Genomic DNA, 24,853 nt, shown 5'->3' with positions numbered 1-24,853 from the left:
AAAAGAAGAAAGAAAGACAAAGGGGCTGGCCGGATGCAGAAGCGGGCGAAAAGGAGGGGTGCAACACGAGGACTTCCCAGGAGGTCACCCATCCTAGTACTACTCTCGCCCAAGCACGTTTAACTTCGGAGTTCTGATGGGATCCGGTGCATTAGTGCCGGTATGATCGCACCCGTTAGTCCATGCACGCGCAATTGCTATAAGCGCTTCGAAGAGGAGGATCGGGGAGCGATTGGAGGCTCCCTGGCGGTTCGGGCACCGCCGCAAAGGGGCGGCGGCTCAAAAGGGCCGTGACCTGCGATCCGACCGTTGGATTTTTATTCGCTTTGCTTGTTATTTTTTTTTTTTTTAAAAATAGGCTTTTACTATTCAAAACCAAATTCTTGGTGGAATTAGGTGCCGACCTTTCGTTTCTTGAAGCGAAACGACATTCTGAGCAAGACTAGTGGCCTTCGGCCTCTAGCCCCGCCCTATCGATGCCGGGGGAGGAAAGGGAGGCGGGGGAGAGAAAAAGAAGAAAGAAAGACAAAGGGGCTGGCCGGATGCAGAAGCGGGCGAAAAGGAGGGGTGCAACACGAGGACTTCCCAGGAGGTCACCCATCCTAGTACTACTCTCGCCCAAGCACGTTTAACTTCGGAGTTCTGATGGGATCCGGTGCATTAGTGCTGGTATGATCGCACCTGTTAGTCCATGCACGCGCAATTGCTATAAGCGCTTCGAAGAGGAGGATCGGGGAGCGATTGGAGGCTCCCTGGCGGTTCGGGCACCGCCGCAAAGGGGCGGCGGCTCAAAAGGGCCGTGACCTGCGATCCGACCGTTGGATTTTTATTCGCTTTGCTTGTTATTTTTTTTTTTTTTAAAAAATAGGCTTTTACTATTCAAAACCAAATTCTTGGTGGAATTAGGTGCCGACCTTTCGTTTCTTGAAGCGAAACGACATTCTGAGCAAGACTAGTGGCCTTCGGCCTCTAGCCCCGCCCTATCGATGCCGGGGGAGGAAAGGGAGGCGGGGGAGAGAAAAAGAAGAAAGAAAGACAAAGGGGCTGGCCGGATGCAGAAGCGGGCGAAAAGGAGGGGTGCAACACGAGGACTTCCCAGGAGGTCACCCATCCTAGTACTACTCTCGCCCAAGCACGTTTAACTTCGGAGTTCTGATGGGATCCGGTGCATTAGTGCTGGTATGATCGCACCCGTTAGTCCATGCACGCGCAATTGCTATAAGCGCTTCGAAGAGGAGGATCGGGGAGCGATTGGAGGCTCCCTGGCGGTTCGGGCACCGCCGCAAAGGGGCGGCGGCTCAAAAGGGCCGTGACCTGCGATCCGACCGTTGGATTTTTATTCGCTTTGCTTGTTATTTTTTTTTTTTAAAAAAAATAGGCTTTTACTATTCAAAACCAAATTCTTGGTGGAATTAGGTGCCGACCTTTCGTTTCTTGAAGCGAAACGACATTCTGAGCAAGACTAGTGGCCTTCGGCCTCTAGCCCCGCCCTATCGATGCCGGGGGAGGAAAGGGAGGCGGGGGAGAGAAAAAGAAGAAAGAAAGACAAAGGGGCTGGCCGGATGCAGAAGCGGGCGAAAAGGAGGGGTGCAACACGAGGACTTCCCAGGAGGTCACCCATCCTAGTACTACTCTCGCCCAAGCACGTTTAACTTCGGAGTTCTGATGGGATCCGGTGCATTAGTGCTGGTATGATCGCACCCGTTAGTCCATGCACGCGCAATTGCTATAAGCGCTTCGAAGAGGAGGATCGGGGAGCGATTGGAGGCTCCCTGGCGGTTCGGGCACCGCCGCAAAGGGGCGGCGGCTCAAAAGGGCCGTGACCTGCGATCCGACCGTTGGATTTTTATTCGCTTTGCTTGTTATTTTTTTTTTTTAAAAAAAATAGGCTTTTACTATTCAAAACCAAATTCTTGGTGGAATTAGGTGCCGACCTTTCGTTTCTTGAAGCGAAACGACATTCTGAGCAAGACTAGTGGCCTTTGGCCTCTAGCCCCGCCCTATCGATGCCAAATTCACGTGTTTTATTGGGTTTTTATGTTGTTTTTGTTTTATAGCGTAGTATTTTCATTCAATTTGCACTTTACACAGTTTTTTTTATCGATGCCGACCTTTCATTCTCTTGTGTGATTGGTTTCTTTTTAGTTTTTTTAACAATTTATGTTTGTAACCCGTTCTACTAATCTGAGTCAAGTGCAGGTGGATCTCGAAATTAAAAACACTTTACACAGGTTATGAAAGGAAGCTCGCGTGTCACCATCTTGGCCATTGCACGTCAACAGACACTCAAGGAGCTCGTTGCTCCTAATATGGACAATCAACCATTATGCATAAACATTGATAAGATCCTCATAGTCATCTTAAGGAGTTCCACATCGTTTGTGTTGGCATGAAATCGAATGAAGTTGACGAAGAATAGGTTAAGTTGAAAGCTTTCCTTTTCTCTTTAAAAGGGGCAACAAAGACATGACTTTTCTCTATTCTCCCAGGTTCCATTGGAACGTGGAATGGCATGAAGAAGATTTTCCTTCCTTGAAAAATATTTCCCAGCCTCTCGAGTTGCCAACATAAGGAAAGAAATATGGGGGATTGTTGAACAATCTCATAGAGATACACTTTTCGAGTACTGGGAAAAATTTGAGCAACTCTACGTTCAATCTCATTAGATCTCGATGAGCTGCTCATTCAATATTTCTATGAAGGATTGATGCCTATTGACCGTAGTATCATTGATGCGGCAAGTAGAGGGGCATTGGTAGATAAGGCACCCAAGGCTGCATGCCAATTGATCTCAACTATTGCAGCAAACGAGCAAATGAGGTAAGTATTTCTAACTTTGAGAATAAAGTTAATGATCTTACTTCTCTTGTGCATTCTTTGGCTAGTAGAAATGTACAGCAGATGAGAGTTTGTAGCATATGCTCCTTACAAGGACATGCTTCGGATATGTGCCCAACAATGCAAGAAGATTACATTGAACAAGCTAATGCAGTTGATAGAGCATTCAATGGACAGTCCCAGTGTAAGTATGATCCCTTTTACAACACTTACAATCCTGGATGGAGAGATAATCCCAACTTATGTTATGGGAACTCGCATCAACAAGGCAGTCAAAGCCGAAAGTTTCAGTCCCAACAGAATTGTCAAGCAAGACAACCCCCTCCATTCATAAACTTTAATGTTATGGGGTCGTCATCCAATAATGATCTTCGTGAGGTGATGAAAACCTTGGCTTCTAACATAAATGACCTTGCAACAAAATGCCATGTCTTTTCAACAGGAAACAAGGTCAAGCATTCACAACTTAGAGAAGCAAATGGGGCAAGTTGCTTTAAGTGTAGGGAAATTAGAGGCACAAATGAATGGAAAGTTGCCCTCTTGAGATAGAGGAAGAAGGGAGATAGAAACCAAATTGTGTATAAAGAAGAAACGTCCTCTTCCTCCACAAATTGAAAAAACGACCAACACTCCAAAGGTAAGTACTAACTCATTGAATTCCAGTTTTAAAACAATTTCACCATTTCCTTTGATTTCTTCCAGGTCTAAGAAAGAGGACAAAGAAAAAGATATTAGTGCTACTATGATCGCACTCGTGAGTCCATGCATGCGTAATTGCTATAAGTGCTTTAAAGGTGCCCGCGAGTAGGATCAGAGAGTGATGGGAGGCTCCCTGGTGGTGCAAGCACTGCCAAAAAAGGGGCGGCGACCCTGGGAAGAGCGACTGGGACCCCAGAGCAGGCCAGTTCGTGCCAAACCAGAGTAGCAGCTTAAAAGGGCCTTAACCTGTGATCTAATTGCTGGATCGTGTCCATATTTTTACAAGAGCTTGGAGTCGCTACTCCAATCGCTGGATCTTTAGATCTTGTAGACCTCGCCCCAATGCCCTTGTATTTGCAAGTTTCTCCGATTTCCCTTGCTCTTCTCGAGGGAAACCTCATGCTGCTATTCTAGACAGGTGGGAACACCATGCGGGAGAGGAAATGGAGGTAGGAGGAAAAAATATATAAAAGGGCGGGGCGAATGGAGATCGCGAGGGGAGCCGCATGGGAAACAAGCAAAAAGGAGGGGTGCAACACGATGACTTCCTTGGAGGTAACCCATCCTAGTACTACTCTCGCCCAACCACGTTTAACTTTGGAGTTCTGATGGTATTCGATGAATTAGTGATGGTATGATCACACCTGTGAGTCAATGCACACGCAATTGCTATAAGCGCTTTGAAGGAGCTCGAGAGGAGGATTGCAGAGCAATGAGAGGCTCCTCGATAGTTCAAGCACCACCGCAAAAGGGGGGTGGCTTGGGGAAGCGCGACCGGGACCCTGGAGCGCACCGATTCATGCCAGACCAGAACATTTTCTTTTTTTGTTTTTCTTATTTTTCGGTGTTCTTCAACCTCATCTTTTATAGGCAGGTTTAGGCCTTTTAGATGGGATGTCTAGGGTTTTAAATAGCTAAAACCTAGCTGCTTTTGCTAGAGGGTGTTGGTTTTGGGTATAGGTGGTTTTGTAGGGTGTTTTGGGACCAAGGTGAGCATTTTTTATCCTTGGATCCTGAGAGAAAGGTTTTGAACCCTTGATATGATCCTTATGTAGGTTTCTAAATGGAAACCAACGAGAATGTTGGGCACTTTTCTGCAACTAAATATTCCTGTCAAAGCTAACTGGTTGACCACTTTCTAGACTTCGTCAAAGTATCTTTGATGTCAACGTCATTTGAGACTACCTGGACTTGGTAGAGGGGGTGCATGCCTTTCGATCAGACCTACTTTTGCTTAATTTGGAGGTCTATAGCTCTATATTCAATGTTTGAAAGTGTACACTCTCAAATAGCATAATGTCTAAAACTATAGTTTTGGTTGAGTAGGGACAAGATGTTGTGGAGATCTATGGAGAAAATGGGACGTAAACGTTTGATATTGCAAACATGCGGTTGTAAAGGAGGTGTTTCTTGATCAACTGATGGTGGTTTCAGCCTTTAGAGTGGTTAGAAACATCGTATTCCGTCGTCTAAAATTACCCCCTCAATCAACCAAAAACTAAAGAAGAAGAAACATAGTACTTTGAACAACATCGTTTTGACTAATTCTTATACATTAGGGTTTTTCTTTTGATTTGGGATCTATCAAAGCTCAATTTAATTCTTAATCTGACAATTTCGCTCAATTTTATCCTTAATCCCCCTCTTTGTTTCTAATTTCATATAATTGCATCCCTGTTAAACTTCATTTGTTACCCCCAATTTCAAGCATCTTTTATAAGTTGGTCCATGGTTTTTGATTTATTCAATTACCCCCTAAATGACCACTAAACTTAAAATTTCTTGATTTAACCCCTGATTCCTCACCGATTCCAGTCCTTGAAGTCGCGCGCATTTTGCAAGTTGATCCTTGCCTTACAAAAAGTTTAATTAAGCCCTTGTTTGCTCACCAGACTTTGATTTTTATATAATTAAGCTCCTGATTTGACTAAATCAAACTTTTCAAGCTTCCAAATGAGTCCCTAACATCAATTATTTCAAAATTGACTTTCAAAGTTGATTTCTCTTATGATTAAACTCTCAATTAAATAATTAAACCTTTTTTAAAAATTTAATTGAGTCTTTAAACCTTGGATTAAACCCAAAAATAATTAAACCCAAAAATAAATATTTTTACTAAAAGTTTTTGTCAATTAAACCTTGGATTGCTATTTTGGCCTATCAAACTTGCTTGGCATTCTGGTATTTCATAATTGGGTTCGAGCATTTCTTTTCATGTTTACTTTAGGTGTATTTTTTTGTGTATATATATATATATATAGATAGCAACACATGGCATCCAAATTATAGTAGATGACATTAATCTTCCAATAATAAAGTTAAAAAAAAATCTACTTCGCCCAATTATAAATCACACCAAAATTAAGAAGTTTTTGCTTACCAGAATAAAAATCAAATCAAAATGAATGGACTACATGTCCTCCAGCTAGGCAGGGAACAGGGAACATGTCATTCCCTATAATAAATTTTGGCCACCTTATGTGACTGAAAAATCAGGGTCCGAGTAATTTGGATCTTAAAATCCAAATTCCAATCTACTTTTGTCTAAAAAACACAAAAAACACACATCATAGAATTATCTTATTTTTCAACTAAAAAACACTTTCAAATCAGTGTCAAAATACAAAAAAAATAATAATCAAATTGAATAAAATAAACTTTACAAGTCCCAACCTATTTTTTCCAGCATTATTAAAAGCCTAAACCACCTTCATCAAACCCCCTTCTTCAAGATAAACACATTGACATTAATATTAGTGTTTTTTTCTTTTGTAGTTGGGTGAATCATTCTCTCTCCTCTCCCTTTCTAAAATTTTTTTATCTCCTCTCTCAACACTCAAGAATTGAAACATGAGAAAAATAAAGTTTTAGGATTGAATGTCAAAAAATAAAAATTGCAAGGACCAAAGATGCAACAACCCCAATTTCCTACATCTTTTTTTCACAATACATTGAAAATTTTCAGGTAATTTTTTTTACATTTACAGGTTTCACCAAAATTTCTACCAAACTTTCAGCAGAGTCTCCCCTATAATAAGAGGTCCCAAGTTATCGACAAAATCATATCACTTTTAATTTTATTTCACATCCCGATCCAATCGTCCTGGATCTCAACCCAACCTCATCATGATCAACACAACACATTTTATTCAATAACATCATATAATGTAATTCAAGTGAAAGATTCGATTTCAACTATAAATGACACGATCAAGGAGTTGATGTCTTATCCCAAGTGCAGGAGTGTCAAAGTAATAAATAACCCAGTAAGACCAAGGTCGATCCACAGGGAGGTTAACTATATAAACTACAAATAAAGAAATAGATTTGAAGAGAATACTAATAGAAAAGAAGTTGAAGAGAGCTTTGAGATGTGATATTGATGTAAGGATTAAACAATGATAAAACAATTGTCAAGGTTATAGGATTCACTAATGGTATTTCTAATACATATAGTATAAACTCTTTTATTTACTCAACTAAAAACCTCACACAAAGAAGGTTCCAATCGGATGATTTATCATTAATAGCTCATTATAAAGTATTAACATGATCATATTAATTATCTTATTAAAGTAACACAAATACTTGTAAACATTGTTAGGTATTCATGATGCTAACTTATGTTAACAACAAATCAAGTTCCTCTCATAACAACAATGTCGGCCGAAGACAATGAAGGATCAAGTATTTATTGTACCAAGTGTTATACAACACAAATCTAGATTAACCATTTAACAAGCAAGGTATTAAGAATTGAAAAGATAAAAATGATAAGACATATTAATAGCAAACTTTCTTGGATATAAACATTAAAGTCCATGTTGAGTTTATATTATACATATTCTAACACCATTATTGAAACCTTTTCACCTTGAAATAATTAACTTAGCTAGACATTATGAAGAAGAGAAATAAAAAAATAAGATAAGAACATGATTATGATATAAGTTAACTAAGTATAGGAAAGGAAATAAAAATCATAAATAAGAGATTAATATAACACGAAAGAAAACTTGAATATTACAAAGAGAGAAAGCAAGAAAATGATCTTGATCTGAAAACCAAGATGCCTAAATGTATGACAAATGTCTCTTTTTATAGGCTAAAAAGAACTATTCAATTGGTAATTAACTATTGAATTAGTGGCCAACTAATGACTTAGTGGACTTGATTGTTTAGATATGGATTTGTTTTCTAGACAGAATGGCATTGCTACGATCAGAATTTGACAAAGTGGTCTTCATGAATGTTGTAGGAATCTGTCTCAGCTTTCCATAAAAATAAAGAATGAGCTCACTTAGACTTCTAGAATTCAAGATATGGACTAAACACCGAATAGAGTCTAGGCTGCAGGACAGATTTGGACTCCAAAAAGGCAGAATTGAGTTTTGAACGCCTCATGAATATTTTAGGCTTATGTCTCTGCTTTCCATCAATATAAATTAGACCTAAATCCAAGGTCTACAACTCCAAATATGACCCAATGATTGAATAGTGTTTCAATAAAAACCAAAATCTCTTCTCTAAGCGTAGCCTTTTCTTTGTCCTTTCACTTATAATAGTTAATCACATCAATCAATCATTTGAATTGTCAGATATGCTCACATAAAATGAGCATTTACCATAAATTAAAGTTATCTTATATTATCAAACTTGTTATTATAAAACATGCTTAAGTTAGGGAATTTAATGATACTTTAAGTGCAATATGATGATATAAAACCTTAATGAAAATGGTACTAATCACACCCCCCAACCAACTTTTTACTAGTTCGTAGTAATTAAAGCGTTCAAATAGAAAAATAATTTGCAAAATCCATAAGCAAGGCATTCATCATTTAACTTCTTATTGATCTATTCAAATAAACAAACTCTTATTAAATTTATATATCTGCTCCATACTTCTTAATCACAATATTAATAAACCCTCTTTTTTGTGCTCAATTTATCAAAACATAGCTATGAGGCTTTTCTTGGAAGAAAACTCGCATGGTTAAATAAACAAGCATGGTTAAATAGGTACTTAGAGTTACAAACATTAGATTAAAGTCATACATTCAAATTTACGTATTAATATTATATTTCAAGTTTTAGAAGATAAGTTTCTTAATTTACAAATAATTTTACATGGTCAAAAGCAAAAGGTAACTAAACCAATATCACTCCTGACGCAACCTTGATAGACCTGAAAAATAGAAATTAACATATACACATCAATATTAAAATGTAGTAACAAACAATAACAATGACAGGTAATAATCTCCATAGAATTTCTTTTGATACATAAAATTAGGCATAAACCTCTTTTACAACATGAATTTTTCATCTATTATCCATATCCATCTAATATCCTATCCTATTTGTCGAGAATAATTTCATCTTGGAAATCTTATCACAACTTTATGATTTTCGAACACCATCTCCTTATAAATCAATTCTTACTTGATACCAAGATATTCCTCTCTTGGTATCATTAGCTTATTGCATTCTTTTGGAATAACTAATTAATATTTTCCCTTCCATTTTTGGAAGGTAATTGGTGACACTAATAAATCTCATTGGTATCATTAGTCTCCCAATATTGGGTTAGACTAATCAATTACATCACTTGTCGATATTAATACAACCGATTAGTATCATTAGTCTATTAATTCCTCGGAATAGTTAATCAAATCTTATTCATATCTGGTTTACTATTAAAGTTGCCAATGTCAAGAACCCTTGACATTATTAGCCTCCTTACATAGAGTAGTTAATCACACCAGAAATAGTTGCTTATACCAATGTAACCCATTGATATCATTAACTATTCTCGACCCGGAATAGTTAATCAACTTATCTTTTCACTTAATCAAGAGTAACCATGTCGATGTTAGTAATCTTTACTAACGTCATTAGTCACCCAATTGCTCAGGATCAACTAATCAATTTAACAAATGTCGGCACCAATGAAACCTCATCGATACCATTAGCTATCCAAACTCGGATAGCTAATCAATGTCATCTGAAAATACCAATGAAACCTCATTGATACCATTAGCTATCTAAACCCGGATAGCTAATCAATGTCATCAGAATCTTCTATTTGTACTGATCCCCTTTTATTTTTCTTATTAACATCATATGCATTGTAACCACAGTTGTCAAGTATCATTCGCACACAATCTTAATTATCGACACTACGGCCACTAAGCATCATTCACATAACCTTGGTCACCTTCATCACAATGCCAAGTATTAATTTATGCCCTTGGCCACCCTCATCACGGTGCTAAGTATCATTGTAATGTATCCTTAGCCACCAACACTATGGTGACCAATTATCTATCATTTCTCCCCCAATCTCCAAGTTATTGTGTATACGCAATCCATACTAAGATATGTAAGATAATTACGTCTATTCCAAATTTATCATGGCTAATTTGATATCTATCAATGTAAGGTAATTGTATTCATCCTAATAATAACATAATTAATTTGATACATAATAATGCACGCAAGTTACTCATATTCGTTCAAACATTATCCTAACTAATGGAGGTATACCATTGCATGCGAGATACTCTTATTTATTCCAATAATATATGATTAGTACTTGAAAATGCATTCTCATTAAGGCTTTATATCATCATATTGCACTAAGTATCATTAAATTCCCTAACTAAAACATGTTTTATAATAATAAGCCTGATAATATAATATATCTTTAATTTATGGTAAATGCTTGTTTTTAACACAGGTATATCTCACAATTCAAAGAATTGATTGATGTGATTAACTATTGAAAGTGAAGAACTAAAAGAGGACTAGGCTAAGAGAAGAGATGCTGGTTCAATTCCAAACTGAAATACCATTTTGTTATTGGATCATAACTGGAGTTGTAGACCTCGGATTTAGGTCTGCTTTATATGGATGGAAAGCTAAGATATAGACCTAAAACTTTCATGGGTGTCTAAGACTCAATTCTGCCGTTTTCAAGTTCAAATCTTAGGAACAATGGAGAAGTCAGAATCTATCCTGCAGCTCAGACACTATTTGGTTTTCAGTTCATATCTTGAGTTCTAGAAGTCCAAATGAGCTCTGGGTTTTTTTGTTGGAAAGCTAAGACAATTTCCCACAGCTTTCATGGAACAAAAAGCTCTAATTTTGATGTTATCAATGATGTTTTGGACAACAAACAATATCAATAAGCAGCCAATAATGTCAATAACCAGCAGCCAACAATGTCAAAAACCAGCCACCAAATCAATGGTTGGCCACCAACTAAATATTTTGTCAACCAATCAATAGTTCCAAATTTTAGCCTATAAAAGGAAGCATTTTCCATGTATTTAGTCATCTTGGTTTTCAGATCATGATCATCTTCTTGCTTTCACTCTTTGTAATGTTCAAGTTTTCTTTCATGCTATATTAATCTCTTGTTTATGCTTTTTCATTTCCTTTCCTATACTTAGTTAACTTATAACATGTTTATGTTCTTATATTGTTTATTTATGTTTTTCTTCTTCATTATGTTTAGCTAAGTTAATTATGTCAATGTGAAAAGGTTTCTCTAATGGCGTTAGAATAGGTATAATATAAACTCAACATGGACTTCAATGTTTATAACCAAGAAAGATTGTTATTAACATGTTTTATCTTTTTATCTTATTAATTCTTAATACCTTGCTTGTTTAATGGTTAATCTAGATTTGTGTTGTGTAACACTTGGTACATCAAATACTTGATCCTTCATAGTCTTCGGCTAACATCGTTGTTATGCAAGGAACTTGATTTGTTGTTAACATAAGTTAGCAGCATAAATGCCTGATGATATTTATAAGTATGGTGTTACAAAAATAAGATAATTAATATGATCATGTTAATACTTTATAATGAGTCATTGATGATAAATCATTCGATTGGAACCTCCTTTGTGTGTGGTTTCCAGTTGAGTAATAAAAAGAGTTTATATTATATTTATTTGAAATACTATTAGTGAATCCTCTAACCTTGACATTTGTTTTATCATTGTTTAATTCTTACATCAATATTACATCTCAAAGTTCTCTTTAACATCAATATCATTTTATTATTTGAATTTATATAATTCTCCTCTCTGTGGTTCGGCCTCGGTCTTGTCAGGTTATTTATTACTTTGACACTACTGCACTTGGGATAAGATATCAACTCTTTGATCATGTCAAGTTTTTGGCATCGTTGCCGGGGAGGTAAGTATTGTATAAATTATATATTTCTTTTGCTTTCTTTTGTTCTTACTTTTATTTGTTTTTCTAATTTTTGTTCCTTTTCCTTTTCCTTTTCCATTTCTTTTTCTTTTCTTTTCTTTTGAACTTGCATGAGAGTTTGGACACGTACATTAAGTGGTAGACTTTCTAGAAAATCCTTACCTTCTTCAGAAAACATGGTCGACGAAGATAACCAATCAATTTATAATGAAAATAATCGTGTTCTAGAGACTACATGAATCTAACAAGAACAAGTACATCATCATTCATTGTTTTTCCTCCTGATGCATCTCATTTTAATTTTAAGCCAGGTATTATTCAACTTTTACCCACTTTTCATGGCTTAGAATTAGAAAATCCATACTTGCATTTAAGAGAATTTGAAGAAATTTGTAACACCTATAATGACTTAAATTATAGCATGAACACCATCAGATTAAAGCTTTTTCCTTTTTCATTAAAAGATAAAGCTAAAACATGGCTATAAAATATTAGGTCAGGATCCATTCGTGCCTGGAATGAAATGCAACAACAATTTTTAAAGAAGTTTTTTCTATCTCATAGAACAAACTCTTTCAAAAGACAAATCACCACTTTCACTAAAAAACCAGGAGAAACATTTTACAAGTGTTGGGATAGATATAAACACTTGCTTAATACCTGTCTTCATCATGGTTTTGAAACATGGAGATTGGTTTCACAATTTTATAAAGGGTTAACACCTAAAGATAGGCAAATGGTGGAGTTGATGTGCAATGGAACTTTTGAAGATACCTAGACTTGCTAGCTAAAAATGCTCAAAATTAGGACACCACAAGTATTTGTGAGGTACCAGGTAAAACTCAACCTCATACATCTAATGAAGGCATGTACAACTTTAGGGAAGATCATGACCTCCAAGCCAAATTTGCATCTTTAGCTAGAAAAGTCGAGGCACTAGAATTAAAAAAAGAGTGGTGAATTAAAATTTGTTCAAGAAATTGTGTGTCAAATTTGTGAAACTAATGAACACTCAACCAATGATTGTCCAACTTTGCCTTCTATTAATCATCCAAATTTCAGTTGGAAGAGTGGTAACAATAATGCACAAACTTCACAACCACTATTTCAAGCACATCATAATTTTCAAAATTCTCATGGATATGCACCTCCTTATGTTCCCTCTCCTAGAAGAAATCTTGAGGAGACACTGCATGCATTCATTGAAAAGCAAGAGACAATCAACACTCAACTTGCCCAAAGCATGATAGATTTTAAAGATACTCTTGCAAAATTCACATTTGCTCTAAGTTTTTAGGAAAATGGTAAGTTCCCATCTCAACCACAGGAAAATCCCAAAGGGCAATACAATTCAAGTGCAAACAGCTCCGGAAGCCAGTACATGGATCAAGTCAAATAAGTCATTACTCTCTGTGGTGGTAAGGTTATTGAAAAACCCATTATTTGAACCTTGTGAGAAAGATGATGAGTCAATCTCTAAGGGTAAGGAAGGGGTGAAACCTGGACATTGCAAAGAAATGACTGATTCCCCACCAATACTTCCATTTTCTCATGCCATGGCCAAAAAAACAGAAGTCAATCACAATTCTAAAATTTTTGAAACTTTCAAACAGGAAGAAATCGAGGATGAAAAAGGCACCGAAAATGTTGTCGTGGATCATTTGTCAAAATTGACACTAGATTCGACATCTGACATCACACCAATTGATGATTACTTTCTTAATAAATCTTTACTTTCTCTTAGTTCAATACCTTGGTCTGCTAATATTGATAATTTTCTTGCTTTAGGATTTTTGCTAGCTCATTGGAATACCCAAGACAAAAGAAATTTTTTGAGCGATGTGCAGAACTTTTATTGGGATGACCCTTACTTATTCAAATATTTCAAAAATGTATTCCCGACAATGAGGTAAGTAGTGTCATTAAATTTTGTCATTCTGAGGCATGTGGAGATCATTTCCCGTAAAAAAAAACAACTGCAAAAATCTTACAAAGTGGATTTTATTGGCCCACCATGTTCAAGGACTCACATGCATTCTGCAAAACCTGTGAAAAATGTCAAAATATGGGATTTATTTCAAAGCATAGAGAGTCTTTAGATAATCTTCTATTGACTCTTAAATCTCATCATAGTGGAGATGTGCATGGTGCAATTCATGTTTTATAGCCTCATTTTCATAAAGAACATGATCAACATAGTCTTGGGAATTTGATTAAAAAAGACCTTGTTTGTCAGTTTTTAAAATTGAATGGGAAGCCTATCCCCAACCTATAAAGGGCGTTTAAGTCGTTCTTGGACGTAAAACCAAGGGAAGATGTGACCCACAATCACAACTACCTGTATATACACATGTTTTTTCAAAAAAAAAAAGAGTGAGTCCAGTTGGCCTACATATAGGTGATATGCTTGCATTTTCAATTTCTCATCTATAAAATCTTCTCTTCCTTCCCTCCATTTCTACTCAACCTATACATTCAACATATATAGAAGTGTGTAGAAATGGCAAGTTCCTATGTTCCTAAAATAAAAAATATTTGTGTTTTCGGTTGATCCAGTCCTGGGAAAGAAAAAGAGTTTTTAGATTCAGCAAATCATCTTGGTCGGGTACTAGCTGAGAGAAAGATTCATTTAGTGTATGGGGGAGGCAGCCTTCAGTTAATGGGGGTGTTTCAATAACTGCATTTTTAGGAGGCAATCAAGTTTTGGGGGTCATCCCCAAAGCTTTAGCCAAAGGGGACATCATTGGAAAAACAGTTGGAGAGGAACTACAGGTCTCCACAATGTCTGAACGACTGTCTGTAATGTTTAACCATGCTGACGCCTTCATTGCTTTACCAGGTGGTCTGGGAACTTTAGAAGATATATTTCATATTTCCTCTTGGGCTCAACTGAACATTCACCAGAAACCTATAAGTTTGCTAAATTTTAATGGTTTTTATAATACTTTACTATCTTTTCTTGATCATGCTGTGGAACAACAATTTCTAACATTTTCAGCACGACAAATCCTCATAACTGCTGCTACTATTGAGTAATTGATTGATGAACTATAATCTTTCATCCCTGTAGTTGATTCCTCTATGAGTCGACTCAATTGGTCAATCACAGAACGCCGTAAAAAGCTTCGATTGGATTTGAGCCTTAGTCTGTGAAAACTTGAGTCTTTTGGTTTTATTAATAGCATAATATTTTTGTTTTGTTCTTTATTATATTTGTTTAAGTGTGCTTCAGGTTTGTCAATAATTGTTGTTTCAGGTGATGTCTTCTATACTCTATCTTTCTGCCTTAGAACATTGAGGACAATGTCTCGTTTTGGTTGGGGGGAGAGAGTAGTAGTTGATATTATTAAAAAAAAACCATTTACAAAACTGTTGTTACTAGGATGGCAGAGTAAAGGAGGAACTTTAGTGACTTTTGAGATGCATCTTAGTAAACATTCTTAACAAGGTCTATCATAATACTTCTTGAAATATTTAGGTTTACAAACTCTTGCATTGTTATCACTTGATTATGCTCATATACTCATTTAACAAGTATTCTTAAACCTTCATTTTCACTTACACACTTTAACATATGATTGTGTATTGCATATTGGATTATTACATTATTCATGTTCTTTTGTTAAAGGTAACAACTAAGGAAAAGGGATAATATATAATTTGTGAAAAAACCCGAAAACAAAAACAAATTGAATAAATAAAAAAGTAGATAAGTTTGGTTTCGTAGCTTCCTTGACTTAAGCAATTAAGCCCGAAGGAGTGTTTTAACACCTAGTACCATAAAGTCAACTGACTTGGGAGCTATTGGCCTAGTGCTTGTTACATGGGTTGAGAAGAAAAGCTTAAGGGAATCAAACATTGCACTATCTACGTATCAGTATCTGCAACCCGAGTTACTAAGCTCGTAGGGGTGTCTCAACACCTGATGCCCTAAGACCAACTGGTCTGGGAGTCATTAGCTGAAAGCTCGTTACATGGGTTCAAGATACATTGTGTTATAAATTCTTGCTTTTTCAAAAAAAAAAAAAGATAATAATCCCAACCCAAGGAAGTTAACCTTAAACATTGGAACAAAATTTTGTTTTCTTCCATGCAAAGCTCCATAGCTATGTTTTGATTTATTGAGCACAAAAGGAAGGTTTAATAATATCTTGTTTAAGAATTATGAAGCACATATATAAATTTAATGAGAGTTTGTTTATTTGGATAGATTAATGAAAGTTAAATTATGAATACCTTATTTTGTAGAACTTGCAAATTGTTTTTATATTTTAACACTTTGATTACTAGGGAGTAGTAATAAGTTGGTTGGGAGGGTGTGATTAGTACTTGAAAGTGCATTCTCATTAAGGCTTTATATCATCATATTGCACTAAAGTATCATTAAATTCCCTAACTAAAACATGTTTTATAATAACAAGCCTGATAATATAATATATCTTTAATTTATAGTAAATGCTTGTTTTTAATACAGGTATATCTCACAATTCAAAGGATTGATTGATGTGATTAACTATTAAAAATGAAGAGATAAAAAGAGGACTAGGCTAAGAGAAGAGATGCTAGTTCAATTCCAAACTGAAACACCATTTGGTTATTGGATCCAAACTGGAGTTGCAGACCTCGGATTTAAGTCTGCTTTATATGGATGGAAAGCTAAGATATAGACCTAAAACTTTCATGGTGTCCAAGACTCAATTCTGCCATTTTCAAGTTCAAATCTTAGCAACAACGGAGAAGTCAGAATCTGTCCTACAACTCAGACATTGTTTGGTTTTCAGTTCCTATCTTGAGTTCTAGAAGTCCAAATGAGCTATGGTTTTTTTTTGTTGGAAAGCTAAGACAATTGCCCACAGGTTTCATGGAACAAAGGGCTCTAATTCTGATGTTAGTAATGGTGTTTTGGCCAGCCAAAAATATCAATAACCAGCCAACAATGTCAATAACCAGCAGCCAACAATGTCAAAAACCAGCCACCAAATCAATGGTTGGCCACCAACCAAATAGTTTGTCAACCAATCAATAGTTCTAAATTTTATCCTATAAAAGGAGGCATTTGCCATGTATTTAGTCATCTTAGTTTTCAGATCAAGATCATCTTCTTGCTTTCTCTCTTTGTAATGTTCAAGTTTTCTTTCATGCTATATTAATCTCTTGTTTATGCTTTTTCATTTCCTTTCCTATACTTAGTTAGCTTATAACATGTTTATGTTCTTATATTGTTTATTTATGATTTTCTTCTTCATTATGTTTAGCTAAGTTAATTATGTCAAGGTGAAAAGGTTTCTCTAATGGTATTAGAATAGATATAATATAAACTCAACATGGACTTCAATGTTTATATCCAAGAAAGATTGTTATTAACATGTTTTATCTTTTTATCTTATTAATTCTTAATACCTTGCTTGTTAAATGGTTAGTCTAGATTTATGTTGTATAACACTTGGTACTTCAAATGCTTGATCCTTCATAGTCTTCGGCCGACATCGTTGTTATGCGAGGAACTTGATTTGTTGTTAACATAAGTTAGCAACATAAATGCCTTATAATATTTATAAGTATGGTGTTACAAAAATAAGATAATTAATATGATCATGTTAATACTTTATAATGAGTCATTAATGATTAATCATTCAATTGGAACCTCCTTTTTGTGTGGTTTCCAGTTGAGTAATAAAAAGAGTTTATATTATATTTATTTGAAATACCATTAGTGAATCCTCTAACCTTGACAACTGTTTTATCATTGTTTAATCCTTACATCAATATTACATCTCAAAGTTCTCTTCAACATCAATATCATTTTATTATTTGTAATTTATATAATTAACCTCTTTGTGGTTTGACCCTGGTCTTGCCGGGTTATTTATTACTTTGACACTCCTGCACTTGGGATAAGACATCAACTCTTTGATCGTGTCAATATCCTCACAAGTTTGATACATGTCAATGTATGTAAGGTACTCATATCCATTTCAATTATATCATAACTAGTCAATACACATCAAAGCACGCAAAGTACTCATATTCATTCCAATATTATAAAAGCAATAAAACAATAAATTCTAAAATTTACAATAAGTTTACACAAATTGAAAACACAAGGTGCGATGCACCTACCTAAAGTATGTGCACATGCTGCCACTCAATATATATATATAGACTCCACCGTCGCTATCAATTTCTGAATCGGCAGCGACACAGTTTTATAAAAGTTAGGGAAACAAATTGAACTATTTTAAGGAGCTGGGAGGGAGGGGTAAAACCAATTTTGGAGAGACCAAACAAGGATAACAACACATCTAAACCTTCCCCAAACTTACTTAGATTCGAAAGGTATGGGTCATGAAATGTAAACCCCAAGAAAAATCAAGACTGGATTAAATTAAAGAAAATAAACTAAATTAAAAGTTGTGGGGTGAAATTATAAGAAACGAGAGGTATAACTTAATTATAAGAAGAAGAAAAATAAGAAGATGTGGGGGGCAAAAATAATACACTTAAAAAAAATAGGGCCTAGATGCAAATAAGAATAATTAGAGCAAAAATACCCTTTTCTCATCAAAAATTTGCAGGAACCATAAGGAAAGAAAAGAGGGAGTTTTTGTTATCCATTTTTGCAAATCAAGAGAGAAACACCAAAATTTCAAGAACCCATCCAAGATTAAGGGTTATAGGTAGAATAAACACTTACGGGCAAGGGATTAACAATAAAATTTGAACAAGAAGAGAAGAGGGGAGGGCGGTTGTCATTAGAAAGAAAAGGAGGGAGTTGAAGATCGAAAACTTGATTCTTACCAGGTAAGGTGTTCTAAACATGGTCTCACGAGTCATTTCAAAGTTGATTATGAATTGATGCTTGGATGTTGAATTATAGATTTGGGTTCTTAGACTTGAATTGAGAAAAAAGTAACAGTCCAATGTTTGTTGATGAGCAATTTTGACTGTCTTAGAGGCAGAACTAGGTTCTTCTTCCTTCAGATAACTTGTAGCCTCGTGTCTTAGCTTTCCAACGAGACTAATCTCACTTGAAATTAAGTTCTCTAACTCTATATATAGTTAAAAATCTAAGGAGAGGTCGGATAATAACAGTTCAATGTCTACACAGTAACAGTTGGATAGAAACAGTCCAATGTTTGTTGAAGAGCAATTTTGACTGTCTTAAAGTCCGAACTAGGTTCTCTTTTCTTTAGAGAACTTGTAGCCTCGTGTCTTATCTTTCCAACGAGACTAATCTTACATGAAACTAAGTTCTATAACTCTAGATATAGTTAAAAATCTAAGGAGAGATCAGACAATAACAGTTTAATGTCTAGACAGTAACAGTTGGATAGAAACAATCCAATATTTGTTGATGAACAATTTTGACTATCTTAAAGGCAGAACTAGGTTCTCTTTCCTTTAGAGAACTTGTAGCCTTGTGTCTTATCTTTCCAACGAGACTAATCTTGCTTGAAACTAAGTTCTATAACTCTAGATATAGTTAAAAATCTAAGAAGAGGTCGGACAGAAACAATCCAATGTTTGTTGATGAGCAATTTTGATTGTCTTAGAGGCAGAACTAGGTTCTCCTTCCTTCAAAGAACTTGTATCCTCGTGGCTTAGCTTTCTAACAAGACTAATCTTGCTTGAAATGGAGTTCTATAACTCTAGATATAGTTAAAAATCTAAGGAGAGGTCAGATAGTAAAAGTTCAATGTCTAGACAGTAACAGTTCGAGATTTAAACAGTAATAGTTCAAATATAAAGAAAGGAATTATAACTATGGTTAGACAAAGAACGAAAATATAAATGGGTATAATGAGAAAAAAATATAAAAAATTAAAAAAATTACTAAAAGAAAGACTTATTGGCTGTTGATATGGTTATTATAAAACATATCCTTGAGCGAGGTTAAACCTGTGACTTGCAGGAGGGACCATAGGCGTGGTGCAACAACAACAGCAGGGGAGCATGAGTAGAGCTTCTCTTGCATGGAGGTGACTTTCACCTTCCTTTTTAATAATGTTGAATAATGAAATGCTTTATCATGAATGTTACCGCATTGTGTTAATTCATATATCATATTGCCAAATGCTTAAATGTTGAGAAATGAATGATTAGCTTTGGCTAATGGCATCCGAAGGGATGACCGAGACAAATGAATGATTAGCTTCGGCTATTGGCATCCGAAAGGATGTCAGGGACAAACAATTGATTAGCTTCAGCTAATGGCATCTGTAGGGATGACCTGGACAAACAATTGATTAGCTCCAGCTAATAGCATCCGAATGGATGACCGGGACGAATAAATGATTAGCTTCCGCTAATGGCATTCGAAGGGATGACCAGGAAAAATGATTGATTAGCTTCGGCTAATGGCATCCGAATGGATGATTGGGACAAATGAATGATTAGCTTTGACTAATGGCATCCAAAGGGATGATCAGGACAAATGATTGATTAGTTTCAGCAAATGGCATCCGAATGGATGATCGAGACAAATGAATGATTAGCTTCGGCTAATGGCATCCGAAGGGATGACTAGGACAAATGATTGATTAACTTCGGAAAATGGCATCCGAATGGATGACCAGGACAAATAAATGATTAGCTTCGGCTGATGGCATTCGAAGTGGATGGTCGGGGTGACTGAACGGTTAACCTCGACAAATGATGCCTTAAGAGGATGGTCGGGTTTAAGATTATGGCTGATTGCAAGAATTGATGCATCTATATGTACTACAAGTTGTTTATACCAAGTACATGAAGGAACTACAAATGTCACACTTCAAACATAAAATAATGTTAATGCTTTATTAAACTACCTGACCGTTTATTATTATCATTATTATTATTAAGTTTTGTTCTGCAGCAGGGACATCACACCAATGAGGTGCCTAGGAAACCAATACACGGGAACCTACTTTTACAAGGAATCATGTAGTTACATTCTAAATCATGATGTATTTTGTATGAATCAATGTACTGAATATATAACTATTATTAGATCTTTTTTGTTTAAATTCATGATGACTATTTGTAGGATAGAATACAAACTCATGTTTATATATATATATATATATATATATATATATATATATATATATATATAATGTGAATTTTTAGTCATGCAAACATAATATTATGTGTCTATGTAAGATTCACTTTTAAATGAAATGTTGATTGTTATCGATGTATGGATTGTATCTTGATGATGTGAGGGAACATGTCCGCCAATTACCAACATGATGTGTGTCAAGTACAAAAAAACATTATCATTGTTTGGGCTTGAAAAGCCGAGTTGTTACAGTTGGTATCAGAGCACTTGGTCTGGATCCTGAGGATCAGTGATAATTGTGTTGTTGTCGTGAATTGCATAATGGTACTCACTTGACAAGGGATATGAACCAAGTCGCCCTCCTTCGAAAGAAGGGGCGGGAACCAAGGTGCCCAAGGTTGGCAAGATGAAGATTCCTTGGATGATACGACATCTCATGCTCTGGTAATATCACCCGAAACCTTGCAGGGGGAAGCCGCAATAGCGGGGGGAGGTCGGAGGCCTAACTAGATAGAGGAAGTACCCCCAGTTGCAGTAGAGCAACAAGAAAGATCAGAAGCACAATTGTCAACAATTCCAACTGGTGTGCCCCCGCAGTACGTAGACGCAGGACTCCTTGTACAAATAGTTAAAGAAATGATGGAGGGCATGGCTGGTTCGGCGACACAAACAACTCCTGCCATGCAGATTCCACAGGCAACCCCTGCGACTAGCACGACCATGGACAATGTGGTGCTACTGGTGCAATAAGTCAAGAGTATGAGGGAAATTGGTTGTGAATCGTATATGGGGGAATACGATGCAGAGATGGCCAGAAGATGGATTAGGAAGGTAGAAAAGGCCATGATTCAAATAATTATACCCGAGGATTTGAGGGTAAATTGTACATCCCAGTTACTGTCTAATAGGGCCATGACATGGTAGGAAACAGTTCAGCTGAGGCGTGCAACCGAGACACTAACTTGGAGTGATTTCAAGACAGAGTTTGAGAATCAGTTTTATTCCAGGTACCATTACAAGGTGAAGGAACAAGAATTCTTGGCATTAAGACAAGGTGATATGTCGGTATTAGAGTATGAAAGGAGGTTCCATAATCTCTCATTATTCGCCCCACACTATGTGCCGACAAAGGAACATATGATTGAGAAGTTGAGAGATGGTTTGCGATAGGATTTGAGACAAGGATTGATCGCCTTGCGGTTTAAATCCGTGAGGGATTTGATTGAGGCTGCACAAGCTCTAGAGGCTTGTATTGGAGAAAGCCCAGGGGGATATCAGGGTATAGGCAAAAAGAGAGATGAGGACTATTTCAGCGACAAACCACCACTTTCAAAGAAAGGAAAAGGTGGAGTGTTTGAGAAGTATAGGAAAACGGGGGAGTTTGATTTTACCACCCCACCAACATCAGGTGGGAGAGTGATGGTTGGGCAGTCACACTCAAGGGCAAACTCTTCAACTAGGACCGGTGACCGTGAGGGTGTTGACTATCTTTTTTGTGTAAAATATGGACAAAAACACCCTGGGGACTACTTAGTTTCCCCTAGACAATGCTTCGTGTGCAGAGGAGAAGGTCATAGATGGAGGGATTGCCAGTATCTGGGTCAAGGGTGTCATTACTGTGGTGGAAGAGGTCATTACAAGAAAGACTGCCCCAAAAGGAACACTGGATAGGTACAAAGCTATAGGCAACCGAGTTAGAGCCCCCAACAGTCAGTCACCATGAATAAGCCAGTGAGATCTTCTAAATCAAGAGCAAACTCCAGTCGAGGGAGACCGAGGGCACAAAATGATCAGACCCCGGGGAGGGTCTTCTACCTGACACAGGAGGAGGTCAGGGCTGCATCGAATGTGGTGGCAGGTACACTACTAATGAATAATTTTAATGTGCATGTGTTACTTGATCCGGGTGCCACCCACTTAGTCATTACTAGGAGAATTGTCACCAAATTGAGAAAGGGAGTAAAAATAGTAGAGAAGGGGTTCGTGATTGGAACTCCAATGGTAAACATGGTTTAAACAAATATTGTGTATGTGGATGTGGGGGTTAGTCTATCTGGGTATGAAATAGAAATATACTTGATTCCCTTAGAGCTATATGATTTTGACATAATCCTAGGCATGAATTGGTTGAGTAAATATACGGCTCTAATAGATTGTTATGCTAAAACTGTTACATTTCAAACACATGAGGGCGAGAGGATGATTTTTTAGGGAGAGTGAATTCTCAAACTGATCGCCTTAATATCGGTTGTAACATCCCAAAGACTTCTACAATCTAGCTTTCCCAAGATGGGTCCAACTTACACATTCTTTTGTATTATAAATTAAATTTGTGCCTTAAAGGTTTATAACATATCCTCATCAAATTTTTTTTTGTAAAAAGGTTTTTGAATTTATGATTGAAGTTGTTAACAAAATATTAGGCACAATACCGATGGTATCCTATAGGTTCATGCTAAATTTCTACTACATATACTTGTTAATATGATATTATACATATACTTGTTCTATCACCAATAACGTATCTCTATAAGAAAAGTAAAAACCATCTTCAATTATAATTATTTTATTCATCAATAATTGTTAAAGTTAAAGGGAATATCAAATTATGTGTATAAAAAACAACTACAATCAATAATTTACCATCATATAACCCATGCAAATGTGTGTCATCAATACTGATTAGTGGCGTACAATATTTGAAACCATCAATACAAGGCCTAAATGATAAAAAATCTCTCTCAAATACCACTGTACTATCATTAAGATTTTCTTTATGAGTTCAATCAATAGTTGTTCAAAGATTTGATTCTTTTATTGCCAACAACAACCTTGGTAATTTTCTGAATAACTCTCTATATGAACTAAATAAATACTCAAACACCTTCTATTTTGCAACTCATGCTTTGTCATATAATATTTTATACTTGTAATACAATTTTATTTCATCTTAAATGCTTGCAATCATCATTGAAAAGATCATTTATCATAAGGGTTAATATAACATTAACAATAACATTTGTATCGAGTTGATGATGGTCTTTTTGGATAAAGATCAAGTTATATATGTACGATCCTTTAATTTTTTTTTTATCTCAAATGAATTCGACTTTTGTATGATATTCTCTATGTAAATATCACTTATATTCAGGTGCTTGCACACATTATAATTGAATAAAAATCAAGGTTGGCCGTTGAACTCGATATTCAAACGAATGTACAATGTGCCACTGTTTAACTGCATCAACTAAATCATTTTTACTGCCGTATGTCTGTCCAACTCTAAAACAAAGCCTTCTAGTAAACGTCTATGACTAAGTGCCCAATCATAAAAAACAACAAAAAAAACTTGTAAGCATCTTTAATTTTAGGAATAGAAGAGAGTTAATTCATCATCAACATTTATCATCGCATTCAAGTCTAATATCTCATCATCTTCATTGTCACTAGAATCAAAATAGTGAAATCTATGTTGATTTGCTAATGGATTGTCAAATATCATATCATCAATCCTGTGTAGCAAATCATCTAATAATAAAACTGTTTTTCTCTTTACTAATTTATTTTGAAAGATTAGCAGATTGTGATGCACTTATACCTATTCGACCATAAGTTAGGGCACAAAAATAATTTGATCAACTACTCATATACAATATCATCATATTCAATAAACTTTGGATAAAAGAATCAATCATTATCTTAAAACTGTCATCACATACAATTGGTACGTGATAATACCGATGTTTACTAACTTGACACCTTCAAGTTATATTAATGTCAAAATCATTATAATTCCACCAAGTCCATGACAAATATTTTTTATTTTTATTTTTGCATATGATATGTCTAAATTATCATTTAACAGAAAACTATTCCCATCATTGGATGTCATATTACTGTTCACAGTAAGAACAAAAGTTCCATCATAATGACATAACATAAAGATGTTATAAGACATTCTATATAAAGAAAATATTTAATAATTAAATATAAAACCCATATATTTAATAAAAATTTAGTATATTTACCTTACTTGTATAAATAG

General features: G+C 35.7%; 4 non-coding genes and 1 pseudogene across 4 annotated transcripts; all 5 read right to left on the bottom strand.

Moving 5' to 3' along the window:
- Positions 1 to 55: 55 nt before the first annotated feature.
- On the bottom strand, positions 56 to 174 carry LOC133671770 (5S ribosomal RNA). Its single transcript, XR_009834385.1, has one exon. It is a non-coding gene; the product is annotated as a 5S ribosomal RNA (ribosomal RNA).
- A 390-nt stretch (positions 175 to 564) lies between these two features.
- Positions 565 to 683, bottom strand: LOC133671845 (5S ribosomal RNA). Its single transcript, XR_009834456.1, has one exon. It is a non-coding gene; the product is annotated as a 5S ribosomal RNA (ribosomal RNA).
- A 391-nt stretch (positions 684 to 1,074) lies between these two features.
- LOC133671749 (5S ribosomal RNA) lies at positions 1,075 to 1,193 on the bottom strand. Its single transcript, XR_009834363.1, has one exon. It is a non-coding gene; the product is annotated as a 5S ribosomal RNA (ribosomal RNA).
- Positions 1,194 to 1,584: 391 nt separating this feature from the next.
- On the bottom strand, positions 1,585 to 1,703 carry LOC133671748 (5S ribosomal RNA). Its single transcript, XR_009834362.1, has one exon. It is a non-coding gene; the product is annotated as a 5S ribosomal RNA (ribosomal RNA).
- A 2,361-nt stretch (positions 1,704 to 4,064) lies between these two features.
- On the bottom strand, positions 4,065 to 4,183 carry LOC133672204 (5S ribosomal RNA; annotated as a pseudogene).
- Between the last annotated feature and the right edge of the window lie 20,670 nt (positions 4,184 to 24,853).

Source organism: Populus nigra, chromosome 13, assembly GCF_951802175.1.
Source record: "Populus nigra chromosome 13, ddPopNigr1.1, whole genome shotgun sequence".
In the NCBI taxonomy this organism is placed as follows: domain Eukaryota; kingdom Viridiplantae; phylum Streptophyta; class Magnoliopsida; order Malpighiales; family Salicaceae; genus Populus; species Populus nigra.
Note: the sequence above shows the minus strand (reverse complement) of the source record. Positions and strands in the feature narration are given on the sequence as shown.